This window comes from Pseudophryne corroboree, chromosome 9 (assembly GCF_028390025.1).
Source record: "Pseudophryne corroboree isolate aPseCor3 chromosome 9, aPseCor3.hap2, whole genome shotgun sequence".
In the NCBI taxonomy this organism is placed as follows: domain Eukaryota; kingdom Metazoa; phylum Chordata; class Amphibia; order Anura; family Myobatrachidae; genus Pseudophryne; species Pseudophryne corroboree.
In genome coordinates this window covers 381,295,098-381,316,122 of record NC_086452.1, presented here as the reverse complement: position 1 = coordinate 381,316,122, position 21,025 = coordinate 381,295,098, and positions in this window count along the sequence as shown.

Here is a 21,025-nt window from a genome sequence, read left to right as displayed (position 1 = left end):
CGCAAGCGGGTGCAAAGTCCACTGACTTGGGAATGCCCTTCCTAGCCATCTCTGTCAAGGGGTTCACTACAGGACTAAAGTCAATGACAACATGTCCGTAGGGCCTTACAGGCTCTAAGGTCAGTACCGGTCCGGGTGATGTGGGTCGGGGACAGCCTCTGGTTGCCTCCACCCCCTCTGGTTTTGGCCTACCCCTGTCTCCTCCCACATGGTGCCCCAGGCACTGCACCTCCGTCATACCTAACTGGCAACTGTCTGCCCTAACCGTCAGACCTGCCCTCCCATCCTCCTCTGTCGACCTATGACTCGGGAAACCTACCCTGTCACCTAGGCCTACTCCTTCCTCCTCGTCCGCTACCTGTGCCACAGTGATGGCGGCCAGACCACCAGCCTCTGGATCCTGTGTGGCATCCACTACAGGGAGGCTGCGTGTCTTCCCCGATCTACTGCGCAAAGGCAGGGGACCTGCTATGTCCACAGCAACTTGCTGCAAGGGTTCTCCTATGGGCAGAGGCCCAGAGACAACACAACCGCTGGAGTGCCCCGGCTGCCAACGCATGGCACCAGCCTTACAGTTGGTCTGGGCGTCATCCGACATTCCAGACCAGGGTAAGCACTGTGTCAGGCACTTCAGGGTACGGTCTGTCTCCGGGTTACTGTCCAAAGGGGTTTCGCTGGCAACCGACACTGGTTGCGCAGGAACGTTCCCTGAGGGGACCAGTTGGACACATTCCCTATCTGGTCTATCCCCTCCCACTTTCCTGGCTACCCTGTACCTTAACCCTTCCCGCCAGGTCAAACTTCCCGCCCCAACCCTGTCAGGGCCGCTGCCAGAGTGGCGCCTCATGCCTTTCAGGGATGGGTCAGAGGGTTGAGCCTCCCTAAACTCCTGCCTGTGGCCCTCAATCTCTCCTAAATTGGGACACTCTACAGGGGGATCTAGGTGGAGACTACTAGGGTCAGTCTGGTAGGGGTCAGTCATGGGAAAGTCAGTGTGGTTTCTCATACTCACCGCCGGAGTTGGCAAACCACTTGGGTCAGGAGCATCATTGGGCACCCCCACAGGATCAAACGAGCTGGAACCGACATCCTCTGCGTTGCTAGTGGACGTGGGCATACCAGAGGCAAAAGGCATGCGGGGTCGATGTGCTGATCTAGCCGCTGTAATCTTTTCCTCTGGGCTGGTTGATGTTGTGGTTGGCTGTGCTGGCAGTTGTCTAGCAGCTGTAGTCTTTTCCTCTGGGCTGGGCTGTGCTGGAGTAGCTGAGGTCAACGGTGGGTTTGGAACTTGACTCCGGGGAATGGCGCCAACAAACGTAGTGACGATCCCACCACCCAGATCATTTCCTAGGACCACATCAGTTGGGAGACCATCCATGACGGCAACTTCTCGCAACTCTGGTCCAGCTCCCCAGTCCAGGTAGACTCTTGCCATGGGAACCGCTCTCTCCATTCCATCTGCCAGGATGACCTTGGCAGTGCGACCCTGCAATACTACAGCAGGATCTATAAGGTGGGGTCTCACCACAGTGATTGAGGCCCCAGAGTCTCTTAGGCCTTCTCCCTGCAGGGGTCCCACGTGGACCGGCTGCAGGTGCCTCCACATATTGTGTAGGGGCTGTTTGGCCATGCAGGTGGCTCTCTCCGCAGAGTGCACCTGTCTCTCGCCACACTCCATCGGACTGACTGGAGGGGGAACAGTCTCTGTAGGCTCATCTCCTCTCGTCAAACAAGCGATCCGGGCTCCAGCACTCGGATTTGGGGCACGAGTCTGGGGTGCTGGGGATGCAGGACAGTTCATCCTCAGATGTCCGATTTTCCCACAGCCGTAGCACTTCTTCTCCAGTCGTGGCACCGATGATCTCTGATCACTTGCAGGGACGCTGCGGTGCGGTTGCTGGCCAAGAGCACCCGGGTTGGAAGATGCTTGTCTTTGGGGTTGATGAGCTGAAGAGGGGGGTCCCCTTGTTGGTACAGTCTTTTGGAGCTGGCTGCTGGTGGGGCGCTTCTGCCCCCGTGGCCGAATTGCCACATATTTGTCGGCTAATTGGGCAGCCATTTTTAAGCTGGGTGGCTCCCGATCTAGCACCCACTCCTTCACTTCTTGGGCGCACCTGCGGTAGAACTGCTCCCTGCAGATCAGGTCGATCAGTGCATCCCATGTAGTGGCTTCCGAATCCTTCACCCACTTCACCACGTACTGCCGCAGCTGGGTGGCGAACTGCTCATGGGTGCTGCTCGGATTCTTGGGCAAGTCTCTGAACTTCTTCCTGTAAGACTCTGGAGTGATGAAGAATCGCTGGAGGAGGGCCTTCGCGACTTCGTCGTAGTTCCCACAGTCCTCCGTGGCCACTCCTCGATAGGCCTCTCCATGCAGAGTGGGCACAAGGTGTCTCACCCACTCTGACTTGGGTAGATCGTGTAGTTTACAAGTCCTTTCAAAAACTTGCAAATGTCCATCAATGTCCCCATCACTGTCTGCAAACTTGGCAAACTGAATGTGTCCCGATCTGTGTACAACAGCTGACAACGGCTCCCGGGGTACCACAGCCTGTGGTGCCCGCTCATCACGCCACATCTGGATGATGATCAAGCGCTCTTGCTCCGTTGCCCTTTCCCCCAATTCCGCTAGCCGATCTGCTAGGGTATCCGGGCCGCCCCCCCTGGGACGTTGGGATCCTGGCCCTGCTAGGGATTGCTGGGAAACATTGCTGCTGTGAGAGAAGGCAGGGCTTGTGGTTCTCACCGGTTCCTTACGAAGGTCCACTGTTGGGCCGTCCTCTGCGATGCTGACGCCGTCAGTGCTTTCCACCTCCGCCCGATGAGACTCCTCCACGCTCCTGAGCGACGCCTTCATGACGCTTCTGGACGCGTTGGAAGGGATATCCACACCCTTCTCCTGGCACACGATCTCCAGATCGCCCTTGGACATTCCGCTGAATTCCGCCATCTTGTGCGTTCTCCTGCGCTGCAGTTACTCCTCTCCTGAGTAACTCGGCTTCTCCAATCGGGTGATGAAAAGCCGCCTGGGAATATCCCACCACTATGCCACCAATTTCTGTGACAGGACGGTACCGTACGAAAGCACTCGCCGCTTTCGTGTCCCATTGACTGCGCACAGACTGGAAGGTCAAGTCACACGAGGCCTGACCACATAGGGGATTCCCGCTTACCGTCAGTAACCGCCTGTTACTGACTCCACCCACTGCGCTGTGGGCGGGTTCTCGCTGCCACCACCAAACTCCTAACCTGCCGTGGCGTTTGGAACCACGGTTCTGCTCTGTATGTGCCGACGCACTGCCTTACCACAGCTGTGTGGTGCTGACAAATCCCCACTAGCCACTTGCTAGGCCTCTACCGGTAGCTGGCGGAAGGCGGAGCTTGGAGACGCTAGGTACTTCCCTGGACAGCCGGAGGACGGGGCTAGGTTTGGCCTAACCCTGTTGGTCACAAGATGAAGCAGTCTTCTTGAGGCAAAGATGTTTATTGCTCAATAACCTTTAAAAAGGCTCCTCCCTATTGCTAGAGGTAACAGCATACAATCAGATGTTTTCAGCAGAATAAGATGGAATAATACAACTCTGGAGGCACGCAGGTCTCCTTTTTATGTCAGTTTTCCACACAGTACCACAGGGGGGTAAGCCCTCCCTGTCTTCTCCAACCAATCAGGTTATTTTACAAAATACCAATAAATCACATTTTACAAGGATATAAGTGCAATAAAACAATATCCTCCCAGACAACGTTTGGTATCAGATTAACATTCACTATTGATAAATTTATCACATAGCTTCAAAATTCAGATGTTTCTGGTCATTCACATCTCCAGGCAAACCCAGTGTTTGAAATTACAACAGGAATGGCTACAATACAAACAAACGGTCTTCCTTCCTGTATCTGCCATTCAGGGATCGTATATCCATTTAATCACCTACATGAAACAGATTCCAAGCCCATAGACCCAGTGATTAGCATCCCTCTCTAAGGAACTTACACATCAAAAGGTATTGTCCTTCACACCTCTCTGCTGCGACAGGGCCATTAGCATGCCACTTCCTATTTCCAGAGGATAAGAGATGCTTATTCAGACATCTATAGTAACTGCATTTTTCCTTTAAATACATTTCATTTAAACACGTGTTTCCCTTTAAATATACACTGAGCCTGTCTTGAATATAAAATAGATACAGTTAAACATGCATTCCTGCAATGGTGCACAGAGCACTACATATGACATGTTAAAAGTAAAACACATCATTACACAAACTTTTAAACAGTCCGTGCCCAGCGCCGTAAGTACATTTAACAGGGACGCCAAGCGCCTATTGTCCGCAACATGGCGCCGGGCACGAGGGTTAACCCCTTCAGTGCCACAGATGCCATTACACGTGTGGCTGGCTAGTCTCTCCGGCCACAGATGCCTCTATCAGCTTCCCTACCCAGGAGTCGGAGTGGCATGCAGTCAGGGTAGCTTTCTATGAGCTTGCTGGCATGCCCAATGTGCTGGGTGCCATAGATTGCACACACGTTGAACTGAGACCACCTAGGGGCAGGCAATATATATTTACTAATCGGCATTCGAGGCAATCAACTAATGTCCAGGTGGTTTGTGATGCAAATCTAAAAATTATGAGTGTGGTTGCAGGTTACCCTGGCGGCTGCCATGACTCCTTCATCCTCAGTCAGTCATCCCTCTTTGATAAATTTGAAGATGGACAAATGCCTGATGGCTGGCTGCTGGGTATGTTCCAAGTGTGTTGTGTGTATGTGTGTTAACTTCAAACTCCTGGGTTTTTTTTAGGAAATTAATTATCATACACATGTACTAATGTTGCCTATATCTGTATTTCAGGTGATGGTGGTTATGGCTGCTACTCTTGGCTCCTTACTCCATTGTCCCAACCTGATTCTCCTGCTGAACACAGTTACAATCATGCACATAAGTCTACGCGGAATGTGATAGAAAGATGTTTTGGGGTGCTGAAATCTAGGTTTCGGTGTCTGGATAAATCTGCTGGGCTTTTGTTGTATAGTCCCTCAAAGGTGACTAGGATTGTGTTCTGCTGCTGTTTTCTTCATAATCTGTGTTTAAACCAAAATCTTCCACATGTTGCTGAAGAAAACAGCCAGCAAGCAGAGGAGTTAGAAACATCTGGTGACAGTGTGAGTACAGATGTAGGGAGGCAGGTAAGGCAAGCAGTAATTTTGCGTTATTTTGCCGGTAAGTCTTGTTTTTTTTAAACTAACCTAGACTAACCACTTTTATTAAATGTATTGTTTTTTTGTTTTTTGTTTTTGTTGCGTTACTGTTTGTTCTTTATACTGGTCTGCACATTTCTACTGTAATTTGAATTACTTACAGTGTCACTCATTACCCCATTAAACCATACATTGCGTCTTTTAAAATGATTTGCACGGACACAGGGATTTCTGGGAATACAATTGCTTCATTTTATTTTGTTCAAAACATTTCATGCAGCATTCATTTTTTTTTGTGGGTGCTGGGTGCAGAGGTTTGACCAGGGTCGTTGGCCTGTGTTCTGCTTGAGCGTCGAACAGGGGAGGTAACTGGGGTCTGGCTTGGGGTAGTCGCTCCGGAGCTTGAGCTGACTTGTTGGCCTGCCATCACAGTAATACTTTGGCTGAGGTTGTGTATACTGACGTTAAGTTGTATATTTGTGGCAGTGTGGCTGGCAATAATTCGCAACAAACTTTCATTCACCACTTGGTTATGCTGTATTACTTGTATCAGTGTTTGTTGCTGCCGCTGTTGCTCATCGATTATTCTAGACAAGTTTGCTAGCATTTGAGTGTTGTCCGCCCTGATCTGCTCCATTGAAGTTGCGATTCTGCCCACCTGAACAATCAGTCTGCCCGAGTTCCGACTAATGCGAGGAAGATGATGGGGCAGACTGGCAAGGTGTTGTGTGTGTGTGTTCAGGTAGGCAGAGTTTTGGACCTGTTGTGTGGCCCAACTGCTCCAAAAGTCAGGGGTCATTTGTTGCTGGGGTGGAGTTGGTATTAATTGGGGGCTAACGGATGCTTGTGGGATATCCTGCTGCGGGGTTGGCTGGGTAGGATCAACGGGCTGCAGGTGTAGTGTGAAGGTTGCTTGTTGGTCAGGTTCCTGCTTGGCGTCCTCGACCATGATGGGTGGTTCTGTATGGGGTTGAGAGCAGCCACTATTTAGTATAACTAACAGTTTTTTGCTTGTCCTAAACATGGCTTACTTAATAATACTCATGTTGAAAATGTGTCCCATTTTGTGTGTTCAAATTAACTAGTAATCTTTCCAATAGAAACACACATATGTGCCTTCACAGGCGTGCACAGAGACTGACTGGCGGGTCCCGCTCCGAACTTCAACCCCTCCACAGCATTATAGTGTTCACTCACCTCCCCTGTCCTGGATATAGACTGCTCACCTGGACGGGCCAGAGGTGCGGACCAGGTGACCAGTCTTTATCCAGGACAGGGGAGGTGAGTGAACACTATAATGCCGTGGAGGGGGGGGGGGGGAGTCCTGTGCGGTTCCCGCAATTCAGTTTCTGCGCAGGCCTGTGTGTGCCTTCTAAATTTCAAAACTGAATGTTTTTTGAAATTTGTTTGTTCACAGACTCTAAGCAATATTGATATTGGAAACTCGAATTTCTTTTGCCATTTTACATTAATGCATTTCAAGATTGTGTATGCCCCTTCTTTTTGAGAAACACACACAATGCATAAAATGTGGTTTGTTACATACTCATTAATTGATTAAGCCAGTCAGTGTTTTTTAAAAATTAGTAGTAAACAATATTTTAATTTAGTAATCTTCATGAACCATGCAAATGTCTTAAGGAGGCCTATGTTTCTAAATGGAGATGTTGGCCATGGCAAACATTTTTTAATTTTTCCAAATTTAATTTTTCTTCTTGTGGTTTTCAATGTTAAAGCACTAAATGGTTTCTATGGCCAACATCACATCTGAAAATGGTTTTCTAAAATTTAAAATCAAAAAACATGTGCTTGTTGTTTGACATTATGGGCATGTAAAATAAATTACACAAATATAATTGTATTGACACTACACAAACAGTGGTGCAGCAGAAATAACCTGTAGAAGACCTAAGGTTTTGAAAAGACAATCATATGTGTAAGGTGATAAAGGCACAAGACAAACAGAGACGTTTTACATTTTGAAAGATTAGTATTATTCTTTTTATGCATATAACACCTTGCACATATAATTGTATTTCAAAAGCATTATGCCTTATCCATGTTCATTCATAGACCACAGTGTGTTAAAATTATATTTATAATTTTCATTTTGTATACTCACCAGACAGCTGAGGTGATTGTGGCTCATCACTTTGTGGACTTGCCAAAATTGCCTGTGGTGGCTGGGGCAACACTGCGGAGATGCGCCGCCGGGGTGGTGAGGATGGAGCCGCAGACTCAGGCTCAACGCGACGTGTCTTGCTTGGCCTCCTAGGCACACTCACCGAGCCCTGTGATGGGCGCCTTAATGGAGGGCAGCTTGCAGAAGAAGAACCTATGTGAAAAGAGAAACATTAATATTTGGAACTTCTATGTGTTTGCTGAATATGAGATTACAGTGACTTCTTACCTGCTTCGCCAGCATCTGCATCACTTGGCAGTGTTGGCTGGGGCCTGGCTGTGGTGCTTCTCTGGCGTACTGTTGAAAAATGTGACCAATCAAAATGAACATACTTTGAATACTCATTGTTATCTGAAAATCATTATTGTGATGTAAACATCTGGAACATAATGATAAGTAAACTATTTTATGTTTAAGCTATTCTGGATTACTTCATTGAGTGTGTATTATTTAAATAATATTGTATTGCACTAAATAATCCATATACAAACCCAAAATCAGCACAATAGTGTGTTTTTATTTTGAAAAATCAAATTGCAATTTAAAATATAATTTAAAAAAAACGAAAAAAAAAACAGTTAGGGACAAGCAGGAACTATGATTATGTATTAGAACTACACATACCAGCATGCACTGCAACAGATGTAGCATTCACTATTTCCAAAACTGAGGCAATGCATGATGGGACTTGTAGTTTGGCAACACCTTTAGAGCTACAGGTTGCACAGCCCTGCACGACATCACCAACACAATGTAACATTTAAAGAAAAAAAACAATCACAATTAGCAGGATTAAATGTAATTTAAAATAACAAAAATGATTTTATAAAACAAATAAAAAAACTCACCATCCTGCCTTGGCCGGTCAGAATCCCGCACATGAGTGGCACCAACCACTTCGGGTGGAATAAGGGAACGCACAGGCTCCTCCCAATCCCGATACGAAGCACGGAAGGGGTGTCCACCCCCGGTTTGGCGGGCTGATTTGGCCTCCTTGGCCATCTTGGCCTTGACACGGCGCTTTATGTCATAAAAGCGCTTGCGACATGTGTCCTCAGTCCGCCTCACCACACCCTCACTATTAACTGCCGCAATCACTTTACCCCACAGCACAGACTTCCTACGTGTGGACACCTTGGCAGCATCCTGCCCAAACAATTGGCGATGATGCCTCATCAGCTCCCGCACCAATGCCATGTTTTCAGCATAGCTGAACTTCACATTGCGCCCAGTCTTGGTAGTGGTGCGTGGCTGCGGAGCCACAACACCATCACTATCACTGGAAAACGCAGCAACAGGCACCCCCTCCTCCTCACTAACCTCCTCCACCTCACTCACCTCCTCCCTCTCACTAACCCCCTCCACCTCACTCACCTCCTTCTTCTCACTAACCTCCTCCACCTCACTCACCTCCTCCCTCTCACTCACCTCCTCCACAACACTGACCTCTGACTGAGACATAATACAAACAAACGACAAATAACACAGAGAAAAAAAAACAAAAATCACACTCCTCCACTACCACTACACACCACACACCCAACACACACACAAACACACTCACTCACAAACAATGACAATAGACTTTGAAAAAAAACAAGGACAAAAAAATATACAAACTTTGAAAAAACTACACAACAAGTATGACAAGACTACTTACACACACAGTACAGCACTCAACAATCGCAATAATCCGAACAAAATCCACCAAAAACTCCACCAAACTCACCAACTCCTAATACACCTTCCTCTCTCCTCTCCACTAGCTAAACCCACGAGGTGCGGACGGTTTGGGGCGTTTTTATAGTAATGTGCACAGACACTCCTCCATCACGAATACAACCAATCACGGACGAGTGACAAAAACGAAACTTTGGAACAAAATGCGGCCGGGAACGGACAAACACTGCCGTAACCAACATGTGACGCAGTCGTAACAAAATGCACAAAACACGGCCGACAAACCACAAAATTGGCCGCATTCTACATTACAAAACCACGAATGACATCGACATCGGAACAAAATACAAATACAAATACGACAGCTTAGTAAATTAGTCGTACTAAATTCAAAAAGTTGCACCTTTACACTTTCGATGTCATTCGTGATGGTACTTTGACCTCAAACGGAAAATTACGAATGTTAGTAAATTTACCCTAGTAAGAGAGCTCTCCTTAGTATACATTTCGCAGTGCACGTGCTCTAAGGGACTTCTTACCTTACTGACTTGAACCGGTTTACTTGCCTACTTTGACTCAGGTAGAAAGAAATGTATGGGGTAATTGGTTGTCCTTGCAACCTATAAATGTTTTGTGTAGGTTAATGTGATGTTTATACCTATAGTTCATACAACTAGGTGTCACCATATATGACAATCCGTCTTTATTGTAGTATTGAATTTTTGCAATGTTTTGTGGAAGAGGTTAATTCTTTTGTAGGAACGTGACGCAGATGGCGAGATCACAACTACCATCCAGTTCTGGTGTAATAATATAAACCCCTCTTGGTTGATGTTTTGTTTTTTCTACATTTGAAATGTTATAATTATTTGTTATAATTATTTATGCCTTTTGAATGTTACTGATTGTATTCAGTCTTGTCTGTGGGGGACACTCAAAGTGTGATAACGACCATGTTAATCAATAGAGTCCTCTATTAAACAGTGGTGTGACATTTCCACGCTGAGATTTCCTACTAATCTCCCTGACCCTCACTGACGAACAAGGTAACTTGTCACATTTCCAGATTGTTACATTGGATTTTGGTGTCACGAACAGGATACACACAAGATGTTGGATCTACAGACACCCGCATCGTCAGGCCGGAGGCTGCTGCCAGCATCTCCTAGAAGGGAAAGCCTGACTACCACGACGGCATCGCCTATCACCATGCCGTATTATTTCGTGGCCCCGTGGTTACCTACATATAGTGGAAATATGGGACTCTCTGGCACGAGCACTTTTAAAGAGTTTAAGGATAAAATGAATTCGATGTTTCGCTTGTACCCACTGAGTGAAAAACAAAAAGTCGATATTTTAATGGGACAGTTGAAGGGCCCTGCATTGTGCAAGGTCAAGGCCTGGGAAGAAAGTGAAAAGGAGACAGTAGAGTACATTTTCAAGAAACTGGCGGGTATATTCGACTCCAAGACGGGGTCGGAGTTGAAAAGTTGTTTTTATGCCAGGAAACAAAAACCCAACGAATCGTTGTGGGAGTTTGCCCTTGGGCTGCAGGAGGCATGAAGACTGTTCAAGCTCTTGATGCCCGAGAGGTTGGGCAGGCCGATGAGATGCTAATCAACCTGTTTATAGAAGGAGCACAGGGAGAAGCGATTCTTTCACAACTGCGAATGTGGAAATGACAACAACCAAACAGCTCCTTCTCCAAGTTTTAGGAAAGCGTTCTGCAACTACTCGGCTGAATCAAAGTGATGATGCGGAGGATGACACATCATCTGAAAAGCTGAAGAATGAAGGGTTCAATGACGCTAAACCGTGCACCAAACTTGAAACCCTTCTACCGAAAGGAGCAGTTCTTCAACAAGTCCAAACATCAACCGTGGCAGATCCTGTAAGTCTTCTTGGAATTAAGCTTATGGAGCTAACACAAAAGCTGGCTTAGATGGATCAGAAGTTGGAAGAACTCGGTCGAAAACAAGATCAAGTCCGCCGCAGAGACAGGCATCAAGGGCGCAGGGAAAGGAGTGATCCTCGTTGGGATGTACCCAGAGAATCAGGCCGACGGCCCACTGATCAATTTGACTCTCAGGGGAGGCCGATTTGCAGAGGTTGCCACCAGAGTGGACATATTGAGAGAAACTGTCCTAATGATAATTTAAACCAAGAGACCCCGAGGCAAGGGACCGACCCTCGGGAGGAAGCCCATTAAATAGGTCCATCGTCGCAGGAGTGGTGGCCCAGGTACGTTGGTGAATGTCCAAATCTGAAGATCCCGGTCAATGGAGTGGAAGTAACAGCGCTCTTGGACACTGGTTCTCAAGTGTCAATCATCTGACTCACTGAGTTTCTCCAACATTGGTATGAAACTACCATTGTGACTCCACCAGTTATCTGGCTCCATCTATTGGCCAGTAATGGACAGCCGATCGAATATCGAGGTTATTGGGAACCGGATCTGATGATTGGTAAAGCCAAGTTGTACAGGCAGGGGTGTCTAGTTACTACTACATCTAAAGTACATCTACCTCCGGTGATCTTGGGCATGATCGTGCTGAAGAACTGCCCTGACGAGCTGGTAGTAGCTCCCCGTGGTGAAGTGAGGACCTCTGCTCCTAGGGAGCGAAAGGCTTTACAACAGATGGTGCGATTGCTGGAGAAACAGAAGAGATTTACCCATGTCCGGGGGAAATCGGGAAGGCTAGAATTACAGATCGGCAGCCTGTCCTGTTAAAACCCAACTCCGAGCATGTGGTCTGGTGTAAAACAAAGATCGGCCCCCTTGGAAGAGACTATGAGGCCTTGCTGGAATCCTGCGACTTTGATGGGCAACGGCCATTTGCAGTGGCGAGAACATTAGCGACTGTAAAACATGGAAGAGTGCCTGTGCACCTCCTGAATCCACACAATTATCCTATACAGCTTTACAAACATTACCCAGTGGCAAGAGTAAGCCGAGTAGATTTTCAGGACATCGTGGGACAGGGGGTAACTATGGCCCAAAATGGGGCAGCAGCTGGAGGACCGCCGGATATCATAAAAGAGGCTTCATGGTGGACTGAAATACAAATTGGTGATGCGGATACTCCTGACGACAAGAGAGAAGGTGTGCTGCAGGTGGTATGTTGGAACGCCGTAGCTTTTAGCCAGTATCCCTCCGACTTCGGGAAGGCCGAGAAGGTGTATCATCATATTCCCACAAGAACAACCCCTCCGATCAAAGAGCGACATCGGCCGTTACCTCCAGCTTTATACCAGCCTGTAAGGAAAATAATCACAGAAATGAAAGACGCTGGAGTTTTTCATGAAAGTCACAGTCCATAGGCCGCCCTGGTGGTGATTGTGACAAATATACAGATGTGGATAAATCCACAGGGAACCAGCGCTCAAACCCTATTTGTAGTGGTGAATGATACGGTTATAAAGTGAAACTAAAATCAATAATGAAAAAGCAGGTAATATACTTAGGGTTGTTTATTCTAAGATGCTGAGATACTTTCTTTCCCAACAGGTATAAATTCGGTTTAAAAGTCAATCAGTGATTGGGGCACGCTCCTGGTTTGAGCTTAAATTCTGAAGTGCAAGGTTCAATTGAAAGAACAAATGCTGTAATCTTTGTAAAGTCGAAAAAAAGAAAAAGAAAAAAAGAAAAAAAGAAAAATGCCACAAAAAAATTATAATGATATGTACTAAAGTCCAAACGGTTTACAAGTCTATACAGACTGCGGCGTCCCGCTAATCTGTGCTCTGAAGTGAAGGATTCTCTTGTGAAGTGATGAACAGTTGACAGCGGTAGTGTATGCTTTGGTTAGAGTGGAGAATAAGGACCCTGGACTGGCGCTATTCCTCCTGCAGCACGTCCCCCAGTAGAGCGCCCGAATCAGGCCCGCTCTGTGGGGCCGCTGACCAGGGGTGTGCGCGTGTCACAGAGGCGAAGTGGACACGGCCGGAGCTCTCCGAGCGGCTGGCCACGCCTCTCCTCCTCCTACAGGGACTTACCTTCTCCCTTCCCCTCTGCCTTCCACTCTCCGCTGTCTCAGGGCTTCTTCCGTCGCCTGGCAACCGGTTGCTTCCGGAACTCCGGATCACGTGACCGGATGGTTTGCGGAAAGGATTAGCAGTACTGTCCTTCTTTGTAGTGAATATTCGTCCTCAGTCCAATGTAGTATAGATGGGTAGCTCCAACGCATTTCGACCTGTTAGGGTCTTCCTTCCGCTTTCACCACTCCAATGGTTTTATTTGAGTTCGAAAGGATGCTCTTTGGGCTCTGCAATTCACTGGCCACATTCCAACGGGTCATGGAACACTGCCTTAGGCATTGCAATTTTGAGACGGTTCTGTTATATATCAATGATGTAATTATCTTTTCAAAAAGATACGAGGAGCACTTACGGCACTTGGAGGAAGTGTTCAAACTACTAGCTAAGTCTCAGCTAAAAATAAAACCAGCGAAATGTCACCTGCTGAAGCCAGAAGTACGGTATCTTGGTCACATTGTCAGCGTGAAAGGAGTGATGCCTGACCCGGAAAAATAAAAGTTGTGCAGGATTGGCCAGTACCTAGAACAGTTACAGATGTTTGAAGCTTTCTGGGATTTGTTGGCTACTACCGACACTTTGTAGAACAATTCGCTGCAGTGGCTGCCCCATTCCATGAACTCCTTAGAGGCAGATCTGGACTGGAAAGAAGAGGCTCTTTTGTTGCTTGGGACGAAGAACAGCAACAGGCTTTTGATAAGCTGAAGACTTCAATGACCGAAGCTCCTTTGCTCGCCTACCCAGACTATAATAAACCCTTTCAGGTGCATACTGATGCCAGTCACCATGGATTGGGGGCTATGCTGTCACAGCAACAGGATGGTCATAAAAGAGGCATTGCATACACATGCAGGAGCCTGCGCAGGACCGAGCAGAATTGTGAAAAATACAGCACCTTTAAGCTGGAGTTGCTAGCTCTCGTCTGGGCCATCACAGAGAAATTTAAGGATTATCTAGCCACCACGCCGTTTATCATCATGATGGATAATAATCCATTGGCTCATCTGGATACTGCTCGACTCAGAGCCCTTGAACATCGATGGGTATTCCGTCTGCCCAATTTCAGCTACACTGTGTCCTATAGAAGTGGGAAGTCGAATGGCAATGCTGATGCCCTGTCCTGGCTACCCACTACAGACGTTGCAGAGGAAACTAAAGACATAAATGAAGGCATTGAGCTTCCAAGATTCAAACCCATGAAAGTAGAGAGGACTGTCACTTTGGACCCCTTGTCTGTTTCAATTGATCTGTGATCTGAGGGCTTTCAGTGTGACACTTCCACCGTTGACTGGGCAGAAATCCAGCAGCAAAGTCCAGTGTTGAAAGAACTTACAGTTTTACTATGACAGCAGCGTCAGTAGAGCAAAAGCCAACAAGCCCAAGCAGATCTGGAGCTAGTGAAACTGTTGAGGCATCTCGACCGCATTCAATTGAACCGTGGCCTCCTAGTGCGCATTAGCATCGACCCTCAAACTCATCAGACTATCACTCAAATTATAGTTCCAAGGGATCGAGATACTCTTCTGCTGGAAGCCTATCATGATACATATGGGCACTTCGGCACAAAAACAGAAGCGATCTTTCTGGATCGGCATGAGGGTGTTAGGCGCGGCGGTCCGTGACGCCGCTCTGACTGTTGCCGAGCGACGGTCACGGCCGCCGCACCTCCTTCCTTACCCGCCCGGCGCCTAGCAACGCCAGGACGCCATGAGTGCTGTGCCGCCGGGTCCCTGGCAACGCTAGGACGCCGGGCGTCCACAGCCACCGGGTCCATGGCAACGGAGACGCCACTGGCGGCCCGCGTTCCCCGTTGCCAGATACTAATTCTATTTAATGAGTTGCTCGTGCAGCAGGGCAGCTGCACGGCAACTATCAATTAGGGTCTGGGGGCTGGTCTGGCTGGCTCTCCGGTCATTGGACAGCAGGTCCTTTTTATTTGGAGTCAGCACATGGCAGCCTCGCCGGTGATAGCTTCCTGTATGCTGTTCCTGCCCAGCTGTATCCATTATCCAGCATTCTGTTATCTGGTTGATCCTGCTTCCTGTGATCCTGAGTCTTGGTGTTCAGAAGCCGGTCCTGTGAACCTCTCCCAATCTCAACTCAAGTGCACCTGTGACTGTCTTCTCGGGATTCTTGCTCGTTGGGGTTTCTCTCACGGTTTCGTGAGTGGTGGCTTCTGCCACGTCTTGCGGCCTAGGTCGCTTACTCCTTGTATTTATTTGATACTGGTGTTTTTGCGGAGGTTTCCGCCCTCACTGTCTTCCCCGGTACACGACGGTGCCGTGTAGGGTGTGGACAGTGGTATCTTTGTTCTTCGTTTTTCTTTGGCGGCGTGCCGCACATATATATTTAGCTTTAGGTTTCTTAGTAGCCCCTAGCTCTCGGCTGTGTTTAGTTAGAGGTCCCCTTGTTATCCTCCCGTCTAGGTTCACGCCTTGTCTCACACTAAGACCTGGGGGCATCGGAGTTGGGCAGACCTAATCCGCCCTTCAAATGCGGCTGCCGTGGGCCCAAGAAACCACAGTCTCGCAGGCGTGAACTGACCACGCGGGGGAAACAACGGAGTTAGGTTGCTAGGGGCTACCATCTCACCTAGTCATTATTTCAGCGTCACGTTCTGGTGCTTTAGACTTGCTACACCTCACCTTTGTTCTGACGCACCAAGAACGTAACATTATCACCGGCCCAAGAAATATATAAAAAAAAAGAAAGTGGTTATTGTTTCTGGTTGGCCTTGAAATTCGGCCTCATGAATCCGGCGGCATTAGGACCGAATCCCAGCCAGCTTTTGGCCAATCAGATTCAGGAACTCACTCAGATGGTTCAGGATCTTACCCTTCGGGTGAGATCGCAGGAAGATCTTTTTCGAGCCTCCCCGGGTATGATTCCTGAACCAAAGATGCATCTTCCTGACCGTTTTTCAGGTAACCGAAAGGATTTTTTTAATTTTAAGGAAGCTTGTAAGCTTTATTTTCGGTTAAGGCCCCGATCCTCTGGTACTGAGTCTCAACGGGTCGGGATTGTGATGTCTTTGCTTCAAGGCGACCCGCAAACCTGGGCTTTTGGGTTAAAAGCCGATGACGCAGCCTTGCTATCGGTAGATGCCTTTTTTAAGTCCTTAGGCCTTTTGTATGATGACCCTGATAGAGAAGCGTCGGCTGAGAGCCACCTGCGTGCACTTAAGCAAGGGAAAAATCCAGCAGAGGCGTTTTGGACCGAGTTTCGCCGTTGGTCGAACGACTGTGGCTGGAATGACCCGGCCCTGTGCAGTCAGTTTCGCCTCGGTTTGTCTGAAGTTATTAAAGACAGTCTCCTTCAGTACCCCGCTCCAGAGACTTTAGACAAACTCATGGAGCTTGCTATTAAAATTGATCGTCGTCTCCGGGAACGGAGGGCTGAAAGAGGAGCTAGTTTCAGGCCTAGTCCATGTGTGTATACTTTCCCTGAGGACGTTGAGGAGCCCATGCAAATGGGTCTCTCCCGGCTGTCCCCAGAGGAAAGAACCAGAAGGCTAAATTCTGGTCTCTGCTTGTATTGTGGTGGCAAGGGACATGTCGCGCGTAAATGCCCGTATAAGCAGGGAAACGCTCTGACCAAGTGAATTGTGAGGGGGTTCACTTGGGTCTGCAATTGATCTCCTCTAATGATTCCTTATTAATTCCTGTAAAAATTTCCTTTGGTAGTTCGTTGGTGTCGGCCTTCGTCGACAGTGGAGCTGCGGGAAATTTCATGGATTTTGGTTGGGCTCAGGCTTTGGGCGTTCCGCAGATACCTTTGGATAAACGTATCACCATGCACGGCTTGGATGGTGGTCCGCTTTCTAATGGGGTAATCACTCACCACACACCTCCAGTACAACTGACAGTGGGGGCCCTACATTCGGAGAAAATCAAGTTTTACCTTACCCATTGTCCGGCAGCCCCGTAGTTTGGGGTCACCCCTGGCTTGCCTTTCATAATCCCACCATAGATTGGCGGTCTGGGGAGATTTCCCGATGGGGTCCCTTTTGTGTTAAGGAATGTATTACCCGTCCAGTCCGGGTTGCGACTGTCACCCCAGAACTTATTCCTTTGAAATATCAGGACTTTGCCGATGTTTTCTCCAAGGGTAATGCGGATATTCTGCCCCCTCATCAGTCCTATGACTGCGCCATTGACCTAGTTCCCGGTGCCTCTTTGCCTAAAGGGAGACTATATGCCCTGTCTGGCCCGGAAACTACGGCAATGGATGAGTATGTACTGGAGAGCCTGAAGAAGGGCTTCATTGGGCCCTCGAAATCTCCATTGAGTGCAGGGTTCTTTTTTGTTGAGAAAAAAGATGGGTCGCTCAGACCATGTATTGATTATCGGACTCTGAATAAGATTTCTGTTAAAAACACCTACCCCTTGCCGCTGATCTCGGTACTGTTTGATCAGCTCCGTACTGCCGTTATTTTTTCCAAAATCTATCTCAGAGGGGCTTACAACCTCATCCGAATAAGATCTGGGGATGAATGGAAGACGGCTTTTAGTACACAGTCAGGACATTATGAATATCTTGTAATGCCATTTGGTCTGTCTAATGCTCCTGCTGTGTTCCAGGATCTTATTAATGATGTCCTCCGCGACTTTCTTGGAAAGTTCGTAGTCGTTTATTTAGACGATGTTTTGATTTATTCAGAATCCTCTGAACAACATGTTATCCATGTGCGACAGGTACTTCAGAGGTTACGGGAGAATCATCTGTACGCCAAATTGGAGAAGTGTGATTTCCACATCACGGAGGTATCCTTTTGGGGGTATATTATTTCTCCAAAGGGGTTTTACATGGAACCAAAGAAACTCCAGGCAATCCTAAATTGGACACAACCCACAAATTTAAAGGCAATCCAGCGCTTTTTAGGGTTTGCAAATTATTATAGGCGTTTTATTCATGCCTTCTCGGATTTAGTTGCTCCTATTGTTGCATTGACTAAAAAAGGAGCGGACCCTTCCAATTGGTCGCCTCAAGCCAAGTCTGCCTTCCTGGCCCTAAAACAGGCCTTTGTCTCAGCTCCAGTACTCAGACACTCTAACCCAGATCTCCCCTTTATTGTCGAGGTGGATGCCTCAGAGGTTGGAGTGGGAGCCATCCTTTCTCAGGAAGACCTGGAGTCTCTGGAATTACACCCATGTGCCTTCATGTCCAGAAAATTCTCCTCCGCAGAATCCAACTATGATGTTGGTAATCGAGAATTGCTGGCAGTTAAATGGGCCTTCGAGGAATGGAGGCACTGGCTGGAGGGAGCTAGGCATACCATTACTGTGTTCACTGACCACAAGAAACTGCAGTATATTGAGTCAGCTAAACGGCTTAATGCTCGACAGGCACGTTGGGCGCTGTTTTTTACTCGATTCAAGTTCATAATCACCTTCAGGCCCGGTTCCAAGAATACGAAGGCCGATGCCCTGTTACGTTGTTTTCTTCCAGTTCACAATAGCCACCCGGCTACTACCCCCATTGTCTCACCGTCTGTCATCCGGGCTGGCCTCACACAGGATTTGTTTACACAGCTAGTCCAGCTTCAGCAGCAGGCTCCCAGTGTCACTCCTGCGGATCGTCTCTTTGTCCCTGAGTTTCTGAGAGGCACTGTCCTAGCTGAATTTCATGATAATAAGGTTTCTGGTCATCCGGGTATTACTAAAACCGTGGAGTTGATCTCTCGCTCAGTGTGGTGGCCTAATCTTTCTAAGGACGTCAGGGAATTTGTCCTTTCTTGTCAGGTTTGTGCTCAGCACAAGATATCTCGATCGTTGCCGGTCGGGCAACTCATTCCTCTAGCCATTCCTCGTAGGCCATGGTCACACATTTCCATGGATTTTGTGGTGGACCTTCCTCTTTCAGCTGGATTCCGGGTCATTTGGGTGGTAGTAAACCGTTTTAGTAAGATGGCCCACTTTCTTCATCTTCCCCGATTACCCTCCGCCCAAGTTTTGGCAGTTTTGTTTCTCCGCCATGTCTTCAGGCTCCATGGTTTACCTGTGGATATTGTCTCTGACCGGGGACCACAATTCATTGCCCGTTTCTGGAAACGTTTTTGTGCCTCATTAAATATGAAACTCTCTTTAACATCTGGATACCATCCACAGTCTAATGGACAGACTGAACGTGTTAATCAGTCATTAAAACAGTATTTACGGCTGTATTCGGCCAAACTTCAGAATGATTGGTCTGAATTTCTTCCTTTAGCCGAGTTTGCCTATAATAACTCTTGCCATTCCTCCACCAAGGAGTCCCCATTCTTTTCGGTTCTGGGCTTTCATCCTAGAGCCAATTCCTTTTATCCTCATTTTCCAGGCTCTTCGTTGACCTTAACTTCCCGTCTTAGAATGATTTGGAAAAAGGTGCACCTTGCCCTTAAGAAGGCTGCCTTCCGGGAGAATTTTTTTTCGGATAGGTTCCGACGCCCATGCACTTTTAAAGTGGGGGATAAGGTGTGGTTGTCAACCCGTAACATTAAGCTTCGACAACCCTCGGCTAGATTGGGACCCAGATTTATTGGACCATTTCTTATTGTAAAAAAGTCAATCCTGTGGCTTTTCGGCTACGCTTGCCTAAATCACTCAAAATTGGCAACACTTTTCACTGTTCTCTTCTGAAGCAATATATTTTTTCCAGGATATTCCCTCGGAAGACTTCCCAGGGTAGACCTCCGGTGGATGTTCAGGGTCAACAAGAGTTCCTGGAGGAGAAAGTTTTAGATTCCAAAGTTTCTCGAGGCCGGCTGTATTTTTTGGTTCACTGGAAAGACTATGGCCCGGAGGAAAAGTCTTGGGTCCTGGATAAGGATCTACATGCCCCTAAACTTAAGAAATTATTCTTTCAGGAATTTCCTCAGAAACCCGGCTTTAGGGGTTCTTTAACGCCTCCTCAAGGGGGGGGTACTGTTAGGCGCGGCGGTCCGTGACGCCACTCCGACTGTTGCCGAGCGACCTCCTTCCTTACCCGCCCGGTGCCTAGCAATGCCAGGACGCCGTGCGTGCTGTGCCACCGGGTCCCTGGCAACGCTAGGACGCCGGGCGTCCACAGCCGTCGGGTCCATGGCAACGGGGACGCCACTGGCAGCCCCCGTTCCCCGTTGCCAGAGACTAATTCTATTTAATGAGTTGCTCGTGCAGCAGGGCAGCTGCACGGCAACCATAAATTAGGGTCTGGGGGCTGGTCTGGCTGGTTCTCCGGTCATTGGACAGCAGGTCCTTTTTATTTGGAGTCAGCACATGGCAGCCTCGCCGGTGATAGCTTCCTGTATGCTGTTCCTGCCCAGCTGTATCCATTATCCAGCATTCTGTTATCCGGTTGATCCTGCTCCCTGTGATCCTGAGTCTTGGTGTTCAGAAGCCAGTCCTGTGAACCTCTCCCAATCTCAACTCAAGTGCACCTGTGACTGTCTTCTCGGGATTCTTGCTCGTTGGGGTTTCTCTCCCGGTTTCGTGAGTGGTGGCTTCTGCCACGTCTTGCGGCCTAGGTCGCTTACTCCTTGTATTTATTTGATACTATTGTTTATGCGGAGGTTTCCGCCCTCACTGTCTTCCCCGGTGCACGACGGTGCCGTGTAGGGTGTGGACAGTGGACCTTTGTTGTTCGTTTTTCTTTGGCGGCGTGCCGCACATATATATTTAGCTTTAGGTTTCTTAGTAGCCCCTAGCTCTCGGTTGTATTTAGTTAGAGGTCCCCTTGTTATCCTCCTGTCTCGGTTCACGCCTTGTCTCACACTAAGACCTGGGGGCATCGGAGTTGGGCAGACCTAATCCGCCCTTCAAACGCGGCTGCCGTGGGCCCAAGAAACCACAGTCTCGCAGGCGTGAACTGACCACGCAGGGGAAACAACGGAGTTAGGTTGCTAGGGGCTACCATCTCACCTAGTCATTATTTCAGCGTCACGTTCTCGTGCTTTAGACTTGCTACACCTCA